Below are 14,541 nucleotides of genomic sequence, written 5' to 3'. Positions count from 1 at the left end.
TTGATGTCCAAAGTGAGGACAGTCTTGAGAGACTGAGACTTTCACTTCCAGAGTCTCTGCTAACTTTAAGTACTTAGTGTCAAAATTGTTTAATACAAGGAATAAAACCCCACAAATTTGGTGTCAGAAATGTTAAGAACAGAGAAACAGATTTCCTTTATCTTCCAATGTTGGCACAAAGTAGGTCCCAATGGGTAGCTCTTCCCTTCCCAGATTCTTGATGTTAGTCTGGAACTCAGAGATAAGAATCAGTCCTCTTCTTTCCTGAGCCTTCTCCTTACCCTCTCCTGGGGGAGAGTGCATTGGGGCAGTCTCCCTCACCACCCCCACAAAGGGAGAGGACTGAAACCTACTTCATTTGCTTTCCCTGAACACTCCTTGCTCTGAAAGGGGACACCACCCACCCCAGGATCCATACCCATTAGGAAGATAAGTGGTTCTTGATGCTTCTCCTCAGTAATTTATTTCTACTACAACTCAGATAGGGATCCCCCAAGAGCTTGTAATCTAGGTTCCTCAGATACCACTTTGGGTACAAATAGGGTCTCATAGAAAGTACTAATCTGTATTTACCTAGCTCGTGGCCTAAACTGCAGAGCTTAGGGCCTCTGAGCCCCCTCAAAGCTCATCCAACTATTTCTAGGAACTTCCAAAATATTCTAGCACAAGTTGAGGGACCAGTGTGGCAGAAAGAGTGACCTCTTCTGGCAGGACACCAACTGCTGCTGCTCCAGTCTACCCCAATAACAGCTTGCCAAGCCAAGGATGCTGCCTCCTGTCTTCCCTCAAGAGGCCAGCGATGTAGCATTTCCTGGAATCCTCATCGCTGTAATGCTATGTGCACAGTCACGCAGTTATGTGGAAGTACAGAGAACCCTCACTGCCCTGTCGGCCTCATTCTTCATGCTCAGACAGACCTAAGAAAACTGGGTCATCACAACTATCAAGATCTTCTCCTGAGTTATTACCATTTTCCAATAGGTAGAAGTAAGTGAAGCAATAGATTCCTTCCCCATAACCTGAATATTTGGTGATATTTTGTATGATGAAATTCAGTCAGGTTCAGGTACAACCACAGTTATACAAACTGTTGTGTGAGCCCAGTGAAGTTCCAGCTATTTGGCCTTCTAGGCCCTCTCTAGGAAGCACTTTCAAGTCTGTGGAAATCTCCTTAGCTAGACCACAAGTTTGTCATGTCAGTTTTTTGTTTTCCCCAATATCGCAGGTGATAGTGTTGCTAAACTCTCTAACTCTGTATGACAAAGATCATTTTTCTCCAGTGTCAAATAACATTTTCTTCACTTTCCTTCAAGCTCTTACATCCTCCTCAAAGGTCATTAGGATTTTATGAAACACTCTTCGAGGCTTTTCAGGCTCTCATTAACATGTTCCCCAGCTCCTCTCTACGGCTGTTTCCAAAGCTTCTCCCTCCCTTTAAGTTTTCATTATGACAGTGTTCTACAACTTCTGACAGCACTGTAAGAAAGTCTTGTTTATAATTCTGAAGCTTTAGACATCTTCTTATCTCTGTCTGAAATGTTTTCTGCTAATCTTGTTTACCTAATGAATACTCAAATACCACTATCCTTCTCAATAGAAGGCAAAGTCTTTATGTCCTTGTGACATCCTCTATATATTTCTCATAATACTTGTCACATTATTTTCTAAACTTATGGGTTTTTTTTTTTTTTTTGGTCTTGCTTCCCCCCTTCTGTAAGCTCCTTGAGTACAAGTCTTGTGGTCTTATTTTTGGCATAATTATTATTTTTTCTCTCCAAGTTTCAACAGAGATACTCTTTGAATGCAAGAATCCTTATTTCACTGGATTTGGAATGAGAACATTTCAATTCTATTAACAAAATTTATTGAATAAACTTCTAAAAATATTTAGAATCATATTTTTCTTTTGGTTTAGACCCCCTTTTTTTGGTTTTTCTTTCATGTCTCATCAAGCAATTAATGGCAAAAGTATAGAATATTATACATAAAATTTTATTTTCCATGTGTGTCTATAATTAAAAAATATTTCCCCTATACATATGCTTAAAATATGTCAACTTGAGAGAAAACAATCCAACAAGGATATTCATAATTCTTGCTAATTAATGTCTGAAACTTTTTTCTTCTCAATTACTTCACACACCTGTTCACTGTAAATTTCCTTAGCAATTTTATACCGTATTAACATTACCCAGAACTTGGACTCACACATGAGGTTTTTCTGAATTTTAATTATTTTCAAATTAATTTTAATATTCTGAATAATTGTAAACCTAACCATATGTTTAATAAAATTGAACTTTAAATTTCAAAAAATCATGTTTTCCTAAGGTTTCAAAAGAAAATGTATGACCTATTTATATAAATGCTTTAAAAATAGTTTTAAAAATTCTTTTATTGAAAATCTATTTGTCTTAAATCTTATCATTCTGTAATTAACTTAGCAGCTTTTCTCATGTGCTGTAGTTCACAGCTTTCCAAGGTAAAACATGAATTTTGCTACTCTGCCAAGCCTGTCTTTTGCTAACTACCCTTAGGTTAGATTCCACAGTTTTGGTCACTATCACAGCAATAGTTTTCATTTTCCTCCTGTCTCACTCAGCAGTCCTTTTGCTTTAGGTTGCGCTCTCTTATGTATGCACATACACATACATCCCTAGACTTATGAACAGATGGTTTGTTGTCAAAACGATGAAAAAAATTGAATTAAGATCAAATAGAAACTCATTTAGTTAACATAAACTTGACCTAAAGAACCAAGCCCCTAGGCCAGCTCTTGCCTACTCACCATTCCCAATGTCTCTTATTTTAACAGAGGCAGATAAACCACCTGGAAACAATGAGAATTATATAAAGTAATTAGTGAAATATTGAGGATACTTTAGAAATATGCCTAAAATCTATACATTCGAGTGACTGTTATACTCAAAACAGTCATTCTCTACAGCTATGAATTTATTCCAATCACATTTTCTTTACTTCATGCATGTTTGAAATTCTTCAGGAAGTGCCCACTGTTCTGTTTTGCAAATCAGTATCATTTCTCTAACTACCAACTAGTCTTTAAGCCAACAATGGTATCAGTTAGCCTCACCACTCACCTTATTCACTAATGTGGCTCCAAATGACTTCTGTTTTCAAAATTTACATAAAACCTTTAAATTTAAAGAACTATTGTCATTAAAGATGTTTTTAAAACTACAATGGATAACTTAAAAGTTTTTCTTGAAAAGTTCTGAAGTGGTTTTGAGATATGATAGTCCAATTGAATAGATGTAACTCAGATTACTTCCATGATGGCGAATGTGTTGCGTTTTCACTTTAAATTAACTCAAAGTATTTTCTAATTTCCCTTGCAATTTCTTCTTTGACTCATTGGTTATTTAGGAGTGTGTTGCTTAATTTTTATGTATTTGTGAGTTTCCCAAGTTTCTTTCTGTTATTGATGTCCAATGTGATACTGTTACAATCGGAGAACATACTTTCTATAATTTTACTCCTTATAAATTTATTGAGGTTTATTTTATGGCCTAACATATGGTCTATCCTGGAGAATGTTTCAGGTGCATTTAAGAAGAATTTATATTCTGCTATTGTTGGGCTGAGTGCTCTATAGATGTTTGTTAGTTGTAGTTGCTTCATAGTGTTCCTCAGTTCTTCTGTGTCCATATTGATCTTCTGCTTTCTATTCTATTCATTATAAAAAGTGGGGTATTATGCTCTCAAACTATTATTGTGAATGTCTGTTTCTCCCTTCAATTCTGTAAGTTTTTGTTTCCTGTATTTGGGAGCTCTGTTACTAGGCACATTTTTGTCTTCTTGATGAATTAATTCTTTTATCATTTAAAAATGTCTTTGTCGCTAGTAACAATTATTTTCTTAAAGTTTATATTATCTGATATTAGCACAGCTAGCTACTCCAGCTCTCTTTTGGTTACTGTTTGTGTGGTATACCTTTTTCCAAAGTTAGTTACATGTAGATAGCATACAGTTAGATAATTTATTAAATTAATTCTGCTAATATTTGCCTTTTAATTGGAGTAGTGAATCCAGTTGTAGTTAATGTAATTATTGGTAAAGTAAAATTTACATTTGTCACTTGGCTGTGTTTGGTATGTCATATTTTTTGATATTCTATTCCTTTATTATTATTTCATTTTGTATTAAATGATGTTTACCAGTGTACCTTTTTAATTCTCTTGTTGTTTCTTTTACTGTATTTTTAAGTTATTTTCTTAGAGGTGTTCCTGGAAATTACAATTAACATCTTAAATCAAAACAATTTACTTTGTATTAATACCAAATAATTTCAATAACATAGAAAACTTTGCTACAAAATAACTCTATTTCTACTCCTCCTTTTTGCTTTTGTTATCATAAAATAGTATCTTTATATATTATCAGCCCATCAACATAGTTTTATAATTATTCCTTCATGCATTTGTTCTTTAAATCAGATAGAAAACATTATATTTACCTATGAACCTGTACTAGTGCTCTTTATTTCTTCATATGGACTTGAATTACTGTCTGGTGCCCTTTTATTTCACCTTGCAGGATTGTTGTTGTTGCTGCTGCTGTTATTGTTATTATTATTAAAACCACTTTACTGAGATATGATTGCCATACAAATGGATTATCTTTATTATTTCAATTTTTGTTTATCTTAAAATGCTTACTTGTCTTTAAATTATTTTATTTTATTACTTTCCCATTATTTTTGAAGTATAGTTCGGATACAGAATTCTTGGCTTACAGTCTTTCCTTCAGCACTTTGAATATGTCATTCCACTGCTCCCACATGACCCAATCCTGACAAGAAGTAAATAGTCGACCTTATTGAAGGTCACTTGTACACGTTGAGTCATTTTCTTTTGCTGCTGTTAAGATTCTTTGTCTTTGTCTTTTGGTAGTTTGACTATGATATTTCTAGGTATAGACCTCTTTTAGTTTATTCTATTTGGAGTCTGTTGAGCATCTTGATGTTTTCTATCAAATTTGGGAAGATTTTAGCCATTATTTCTCCAAATATTCCCCACACATACACTTCTCTTGTCTCTCTCTGTCTCTCATCCCCCTCCAGGGCTCTCCTTGAGCATATGATGAGATGCTTGATGGTATCCCATAGGTATCTGAGGCTGTTTGTTTTTCTTCATTGTTTTCCTTTTGTTCCTCAGACAATATAATCTCAATTAATCTATTATGAAGTTTGCTAATTCTTTCTTTTACAAATTGAAATCTGCTGTTGAGCTCTTCTAGTGAAATTTTTGCTTCAGTTATAATTACTTTTCAACTTCAGAATTATTAATTTTTAAAAAAACATTTATCTTTTCATTGATATTCTTTATTTAATGAGACATTATTTTTATACGTTCCTTTAATACTTTGGACGTAGTTTCCACATAGTTTCCTTTAATTCTTTGAATAAATTTACAATAGCTATTTAAAAGTCTTTCTAATAAGTCCCCAAATTTGGCTTTTTTGTGACCAATATCTGTCGATTACTAATTTCTTATGTCATAGTCCTGCACACATGCATGGCTTTCTAGATCCTCTGCAATATGTCAGTGGTTTTCAAAACCCTATGAACATCTCATTCTCTAGATCTTTCTTTCAAGTTTTTGGCCAGCCTCCTGTTTGCCCTAACTGGTAACATTGCTTCAGGCAGCTGAGATGTTAAATAATTGCTGTTGGTTGTTTTTGACAAATGCCCTGGGGATAGGGCTTTCTCAACTGAATGAGTTCTGAGTCAGGTCAAACAACAAGCCCTAAAAATGGGGATGTCCCAGGAAGCTGACAGATAGATCTAATAGTGACAATGCTCTCAGAATAAAACTTTTTGTGGAAGTTCAATAGTATGCCCCATCTCCTGACTGCTAAGCTCATGGTTTTCAAAACTACCACAGAGCTGGAGAGAAGGAAATGGAAATAGGGCAAGTTAAAATACTGCAAACCTGACTGTATTTATAATATTTAACAATTTTTGAAGAACTATTTCTTGGATTGTTGCAAGTCTTTGATTAATTTCTAGAGCTCTGAAAAGGTTGATTTTTACAATTTTTGCCAGTGTTGTTCCCCACCCCGCTGCCAGTGTATGTTCAGAGATCCTTACTCCACCACTCTGGCTCACAATCATTTTGACGTTGTGACCTCAGATGTGATGGGAGTAAGTTGCTTCTCTTTCCATCCCAGATTCTGTTTTAGCTAGAGCATGACCATGTGACCCAATTCTGAATAATAGGAATGAGACTAGAGTAGTTTTTCTCAATCTATAGATCAAGAAAATCCAGATTTTGGAGTTTTTTGGTTTTAATTTTCAATCCACTTCAAATCGATACTTTTGTGAATTACAATGAAAAATTAATTACTAATAAAATGGAATAGAAAAAGAGAACATTCAAAATATAAGCCCTAATTTTTCATTATTAGACTCAATAGATATAAAATTATACTTTAATAAATATAAACAAGATAAAATAGAAAATGAAAAGGAGTTATAAATATATATATATATACACTCTTCATTGAAAAGGTGTGTAAAGGCAATTCATACAGAAAATAGCTCATATACTCATAATTTTAACAACTTTATTGAGATATAATTGACATAAAATGAATGGCACGGATTTAAAGTGTATGATTTGATAAGTTTTAACATATGTATATATCCGTGAAAATCATCACTACAATCAAGATAATGAACTTAGACATCACTCTCCAAAATTTCCCCATGCCTTTGTAAGTCTTCTTTTCTGCTCTTCTAGATCACTCCCACATTCTATTATAGATACTGATTTGTTTTCTAACAGATCTAACACTGATTTATTTTCATTTTCCAAAATTTCATATAAACAGAATTAAACAGTATGTACTCATTTTTTGTCTAGCTTTTTTTATGCAACAATTATTTTTAAATTCATTCATGTTAGATCAATAGATTCATCCATGTTATATCATTAGTTCATTTATTTATATTACTGAGCACTAATCCATTTTTGGGGACACCACCTTTTTTATGCATTGATCTGTTTTTGGTCATTTACATTGTGTTTAAATTTTGGCTATAACAAATAAAGCTCTATTAACATTCATCTACAAATCTTTGTATGAAAATATGTTTTCATTTTTTGTTTTTTAAATACCTAGGAGTGGAATGGCTGGATCATATGGTGAATAAATACTTAACTTCTTAAGAAATTGCCAAACCGTTTTTCGCATTAGTTGTGACATTTGGCATTTTCACCAGTTCCTCTACATCTCAACACTTGGTAAGGTTAGTCCCTTTAATTTAACCATTCTAATAGATGTGTAGTGGTATCTCATCATTTTAACTCAAATTTTCTAATAACTATTTAATTTGAATATCTTTTTGTGTGTTTATATTTTTTAATCTTTTGAAGTTCAGTTCAACTTGTTTTTTAATGGATCATGCTTTTATTGCCATTTCTAAGATATTTTTGTTCCACCCAAAGTCACAAAGATTTTATCCTATGTTTTTTTCCAGAAGTCTTATTATTTACATTTAGATTCTTAATATTTTGGTTAATTTTTGCATATGGTACAAGGTCTGGATCAAAGACTTGTTGGTCTATGGCTATTCAATTGTTTCAACACTATTTGTTGAAAAAAAAAAATCACCTTTCTGCATTACACTGACTTTATGCCCTTGTCTAAGTCCAGTTGAACGTGTATATGTAGTCTGGACTCTCTATTCTCTTTCATTGATCTATTTGTCTATATTGGTGCTAAGACAACATCATTTTGATTACTGAAGTTTTATAGTGTCATAAAATTAGATATTATATGTCTTTTCTTTCTTATTCAAATTGTTTCGGCTATTTTGTATTCTTGACATTTCCATACAAATTTTTGAGTAAGTTTGTCAGTTTCTGCAGAGAAAGTTGCTTGGAGTTTTATTAAAATTGCTTTGAACCTGTATTTAATTTGGAGAGATTTAACCTCTCCAAAAGACTGAGTCTTCTGACATATGAACATAGTATATTTATGTATTTAATTAGATCTTTTTAAATTTCTCTTATCAGTGTTTTGTAGTTTTCTGTATTCAAGCCTTCCACTCTTTCTGTCAGATTTCATCACTAGGTATTTCATATTTTTATGCTATCAAAATATTAAAACAATTTTAATTTTGATTGTTTATTGCTATTATAAAATTGATTTTGCATATTCATCTCATATCATACAAATTTACTGATATCAATAATTCTCATAGATTTTTATGTATCTCACTGAATTTCTGCATAGATAATTATGTCATCTACAAATAAAGACAACTTAATTCTTCTTGTCCATCTAGATGCCTTTTATTTCTCTTCTTATCTTATTGTACCAGCCAAAACCTCTAGTATAATATTGACTAAAAGTGGTGAGAACAGAAAACTTAATCTTGTTCCTGATCTTAGCAATCAATGTTTCAACATTAAATGTAATGTTAGCTGAAGTTTCTTCATAGATGCCCTTTATAAAGTTAAGAAAGTTTTCTTCTATTCTGAGTTTTCTGAGAGTTTTCATCAGGAATGATAATTAGATTTCATTAAATACTTTTTTCATGCATTTACATGATAATATGGCTTTCAATTTTTAAAATTACAAATATGTAAATTATATTAATTGATTTTCACATATTCAACCAACCATACATTACTGGCTAAATCCAACTTGGTTGTGATTTATTATCTTTTTGTATATTCTTAGAATCAATTTGGTAAAACTTTATTTAAAATTTTTACATCTATGTTTCGAGATATTATTCTGTAGTGTTACGTTTTTTGGCTTCAGGGCAATGCTGGCTTTATAGAATGAACTGGCTAGTATTTCCTCCTTTCAATTATGTGCGACAGTTTGTGTAGAATTGATATTACTTCTTTAAACATATGGTGGAATTTACCAGGCAAGCTATTTTGCCTGCAGTTTTCTTTGTGAAAAGATTTTTAACTAAAAATTCAAATTTTATAATAGATATAGGACTATTCAGAGTATGTATTTCTTTTTGAGATAATGTTGGTAGCTAATGTCTTTCACAGCATTTGTCTATTTCATCTAAGTTTATTGGCATAAAGTTATTGATAATACTCTCTATGATCCTTTAACTATTTGTAGAATCTGTGATGATGCCACCTCTCTCATTCCTGATTTGTATCTTGTCCCCTTTTCCCTCATCAATCTAACTTGAAGATTATTGACTTTATTAATCTTCTCAAAAATTTAGCTTTTGCTTCATTGTTTTTTTTTCCTATTAATTTTCTGTCTTCTATGTTATTGATTTCTGTTCTTATCCTTATTATTTCCTTTTTTCCCTTTGGTTTTAGTTTGCTCTTTTTTTAAAAAAATTTCTTAAGAAGGGAACTTACTTAGTTCATTGGTTTGAAATATTTCTTCTTTTCTAATCTAGGCATTTAGTACTAATAATTTCCCAAAGTACTGCTTTAAATATAACTTCAAGGAAGTTTATGATACAAGTGGGAAGCTACCCAGCTTGCATCATAAAATGAAATGCCCAGCAGTCTCCCTATAGTGCTGCCTATGACATCAACTCCTTTGGATATTCTTGCAGGCAAAACTGCATCAGCTCCTTCTTGGCTATACTTCCTTGGATACAATGCAAGGAAAGTTAGTGTTACTGAGTTTTATGCTCTCATGTACCATATTAAAATGATGTTCCAGTGTTCTACCCAAAGAAGCAGACTGACTCTAAGGCAGAAACAAATCAAGGAGGTATTTAAGCATTGGTGCTTATGTGCATGAAAAGTCATCTGACATACAATGTCGATAGCTATCACCATTAATTGAGCAGATATTTTGTACCTGATAGTACGCTTAGAGATTTACCCTTATTACCTAATTTAATCTCCACAGTAATCTATTTGAAGTGGTGTGTCCTGCTATAATATCAATTTTCCATATTAAGAAACTGAGTCTTCTACAGCTAGATAATGTGTTGAAGGTCATTCAGTTAAAATGTGGCCAAGTTGGGGTTTACCCTCAGGTCTTTCTAACCTAAAAGCCACGATGAAACACTCTACTACACTGCCTCCAATGTCTGTTCACAGACATATCTTGACTATATGGGCGTTGACCTGGTGAAGATGGAACCAAATCAATGGGAAGGGGAGCGACAATGTGAAAGAGCCCATTTGAGAAACTTTGAAATTCTTTCCATTGTGAAAAATGCATCTTTGACTTATGGGTTACTGAGGAGATGCTCCTTTGACACATATGATTGTAGCAATAGTTGCTGTGATCATACAGGTAGCTAACATCTAGGCGGTACTTGTGTCATTATAAAGAAATTTTCATTATGCCTATGTTCACTGGTATTATTTTCTCTTCTCTACGATCTCTCTCTCTCTCTCTCTCTCTCTCTCTCTCTCTCTCACACACACACACACACACACACACACACAGGTATTACCTCAAGGAAACCTTAAATAAAAATTAAGATAAATAATCACAAATTCATATGTAATACATCAGAATATAGTAAAGTTGGCTTAAGGCTAAAAAATTGCTTAAAGATACACACACACACACACACACACACACACACACACACACACACAAGGTTTCCTGCACACTGCCTTGTAGCGCCTGCCTCGAAAGACCACAAACCTAAGTGAAAGACAAAGAAGCATATTTAAAATAATCCAATATCTCAGTCTTTGTCTTAGGCTAGATCAAAGCCTATTTACCAGATAATTATTCATTGTAAACATGTCTGTGAGCATAACTGATTAGATGCTGTTATCGATCATCTCTGTTTTAAAATCGATCTGTTCATTAAAAATGAAAGCACTCCATTACTTTTTACTTTCACTTCTAGTCTAAAGTTTGCTCATATTTCTCAACTATTCTAGTACTGTTTGAATTAGTGCAGTCTTTTTTATTTTTTATTTATTTATTTATTTTATTTTTTATTGAGTGTCAAATACACTCTGGGGATAGTCTGGCCTCACAGTTACCCAAAGAATTTAGCCAGGTCCTAGAAATTTGTGATACAAGGAAACACCATTGTTAATAAAATATTTTCATTATTAAGAACTTATCTGAAATCCCTCTTCTTGCCTTCTTATTTCCCCTCTATGAGCTGCTTAAGGGTTTGGTTCTTCTCCTTTGGGAGGACAAGAGTTTTGTTCCAGGATGTGAGCTTCTTGGAGAATTAGAGCCATTTCCTCAAAGCTCCATGTTGGAGTGACCTCCATAGAAAGGGCCAGGCATATTCAGCTGATATTTCAAAAATGGCAGAAGCCTACTGATCATCCCCTGTCTCCAAGGAAAACTTCAAAAAGCACAAATAATTCCCCAGGCCATTTGGCAAGTGTCTGGTCGCCCCTGGAGCTCTTATTACACACATGCATAATCTGTCCACCTACCCTAGGAATAAAGCTAGGGTATCACATTATCCCTAAAGCATCTTGTCTTCCATTTAGATCTGTGGCCTTGGTTGCAGGTGCAACACACAGGGCAGGAAGTGTGCCCCTGCTTGCCTTGGAGGAATGGGAATACCATTAAAGTGAAACCATTAAACCTTCTCCACATGTTTGCTTGTGCAATGGCTTAGTCTCATTCTTAGGATAAGCCACACGTGGTAACAATCTCGCACCTCCAGTTCTTCCAGAGTCAGGGAGACCCACAGCATTACAAGGTCACAGGATCAGAAGGCCAATGACAACTTGGGAAGCTCTTCAATATACCTTCCTGCCTCTGAGCAGCACTGAGGGGGCACCACTAGCATCTCACAGAGTGAAATATCTGCCCTGCCCCTTTAGCCTCTCAAGGAGTAATGGGTTTGCTTTCTCATTGGTCAGAGGATTGTCACTTCCAGCTGCCCTCCTTTGGATGTGGACCTACGACCAGCACTACACCCCTCAATCCACTTGAGTTCAGTGCAGCTGCAGTGGGCAGTTCCAAGCCCATGCAAATGTGTGCCTCAGCTGCTCCCTGCTTTCCATCTGCAGGACTTCTTTCTAAGCCACAGAAAGCAACTTTGCCTGGGTATGCACAGCTCTGGAGCAAACGCTCTTGGGGACCCTCAACCCATTGGAGTTGAGAGTCAATGAGAAATGTCAGCTTCCTGTCTGCTGGATTGAGGATGGCAAGGTGCATCCTTCCCAGTTCCTCTGGAGATCTCGGTGGAGCTGAGCCCAGTTTCCCATGGCAAGAACCAGCCCAATAACAGTCTAGCTAAACTTTTCTTCCCTTTTGCTCTTCCTCTCTTCATCCCTTACTCTGCTTCCTGGGGTTACTTTCCATAAACTACCTGCAACCAAATTTGTGTCTCAGGCTCTGCTTTCAGAATAGCTCACACAAAAACAGACAACATCTCAACATTCTTTAGGTTAGGTCCAGGAGCAAACAAAATGACCAGTTGGCTAGGTTACTTCAGCTAATTCTCCACCATTTGACAAAGGGGAAAAGGAAGGTCAATTTATTTGAATAAACACCTCACCTGGCTATAAGTATGAATGGCCTTATATTTATTTTTAACACAATGGGAGCATGAATGCTGCTTCCTATGAATGGTTTTCTCTGCTGCATGTTCCTGCATTAGATTTAAGATCTCATCCAGGGCTCTTTCTTACTCAAGACCTGCTCCTTTTGCTCAGCCTGCACCATGTCTCTCTGAAAGGCTCCACCACCTAAGTAGTGGGCAGGGTTTCCTGAGAACAGTGAGAGATACCAGAAAGCCTCTCTGCCACCAGTCTCTGTTTTCCAACTTCTGTCCCAAAAGGCAGGAGACTTCGCTCCTGCAGCTGTTTTATTCTCCTCCTGAGCACAAAAGATTTTCACATTGCTGATGCTCCTCTGGCCAGTGAAAGAAACAGCCAACCCTTTTAGAAAGTATGGAAGTGATGGAGCTGAGCTGAGGTTAATCCTTGAACTTAGTCAAGTGCCTCATAAATGGGCAATGCTGATCATGGGTGGGACTTAGCAAATACTGTCTGTCTCAAGGATAAGGCCGTAATGACAGTGTTAAAACACAGGTATATGGGAGCTTTAATTTTTTTCTAGCTTTATTTAAGCATTATTTACATATAATGAAATTCAGGCATTTTAAGTGCACACACTGTATACTTTATACACACTGTAGAGCACAGTGTGATGAACTTTGGTGATTTTACACAGCAGCCATCACCAAAATCAAGACTTGGGACATTGGCATCATCCTAAAAACATCCTTGTGTCCTTCTACAGTTGATTCCTCCTCTTGATCCCCAATCCTTGGCAACCATTGATTACCTTTATGTCACTATAGTTTTGCCTTTTCTGGAGATTTGTATAAATAGAATAAAACAGTATGTCATTTATGAACTCCATCCATGTTGCTGTTTGTGTTGCAAATTTGTTCCGTTCTATTACTCAGTGGTTTTCATCCTATGGATATTCCAGATTTGTTTATTTCCTTAGCATCCGAAGGGCATTTGAGTTGTTCTAGTTCTTGTTATCTGAATTATGCTGCTATGAATATTGGCATTTGAATCTTTCTGTGGATGTATAGTTTATTTATCTTGGGTAAATACCTAGGTGTGGGATCGCCAGGCCATGTGTAAGTACATGTGCACCATACTGCCACATGGTTCTACCATTTTGTTTTACAACCAGTAATTTATAAGAGTTCCAGCTGCACACAGTTTCACTAACATGTGGTGCAATCAACCTTGCTTACTTTCCAGTTCTAGTGGAAGCAAAGTGCTATCTCAGTGTGATTTACATTTGCATTTCTATGTTGAATAATAATTTTTTGTGCTTATTGTCCAGATATGGTTGCTCTTAAGCAAGATGCTAAAATATTCTTGGGGGATTCCTCAACCCTAAAGTGGATATCATTACCACTAATTTGCAGATGAAGATCTGAGGACAATAGCGGCTAAATGACTGACCTAAGTTACTTCTGGCACAATCGAGGTCGAGGCTTTCTACATCAGTGTATTCTCCACTAGGCCACATGCTCCCAAGTGGTCTGAAAAATTGTTCTTTAAGGGCTTGCAGATATATTAGTGTGACAGGCTAGTAGCATATTTTGGCATTAATATTTTGTCATATTTTGACATTAATGTCAAAACTAGCCAGCTATTTAACACTGCCAAATATTTTGTTCTTTTAAGCTGTTGAACCTCTAACCATTTCTACCAGATTTAATAAATGGCATTGTGACATGCTTAATTAGCAAGTGCTGAAAGTTATTTTTCTGTGAATTATTCCCTTCCATCAATTTGGCTCATTTGGGGTTTGCAAGAAGGAAACCTTCCATTTATCTCTCACATCTTGGGGAGCAGGTTGAAAGACCCCATGTCACTCAATTCTCCCTTCCCTATTCATTGGTGGTCAAAATGCTTTCTGCCCTGGTAGAGTCAGTCTTTGAAATCAAAAAAGGGAGCCTAATGAGCCCCGCAGAACTTGGGGAGGATGGAGTTGGAAGAATTGAAGCAGCGACTTCCTGGGCCAGCCAGTGGGATACACAGTCAGAAGCCAGAGGTAGGATAATGTCCAAATCATCTAAAAAAAGATGATTAGAAGCGTTAGAGC

This window comes from Pteropus vampyrus, unplaced genomic scaffold (genome assembly GCF_000151845.1).
Source record: "Pteropus vampyrus isolate Shadow unplaced genomic scaffold, Pvam_2.0 Scaffold509, whole genome shotgun sequence".
Classification (NCBI taxonomy): Eukaryota; Metazoa; Chordata; class Mammalia; order Chiroptera; family Pteropodidae; genus Pteropus; species Pteropus vampyrus.
The sequence above is the reverse complement of the archived record's forward strand: the minus strand, read 5'-3'. Positions refer to the sequence as shown.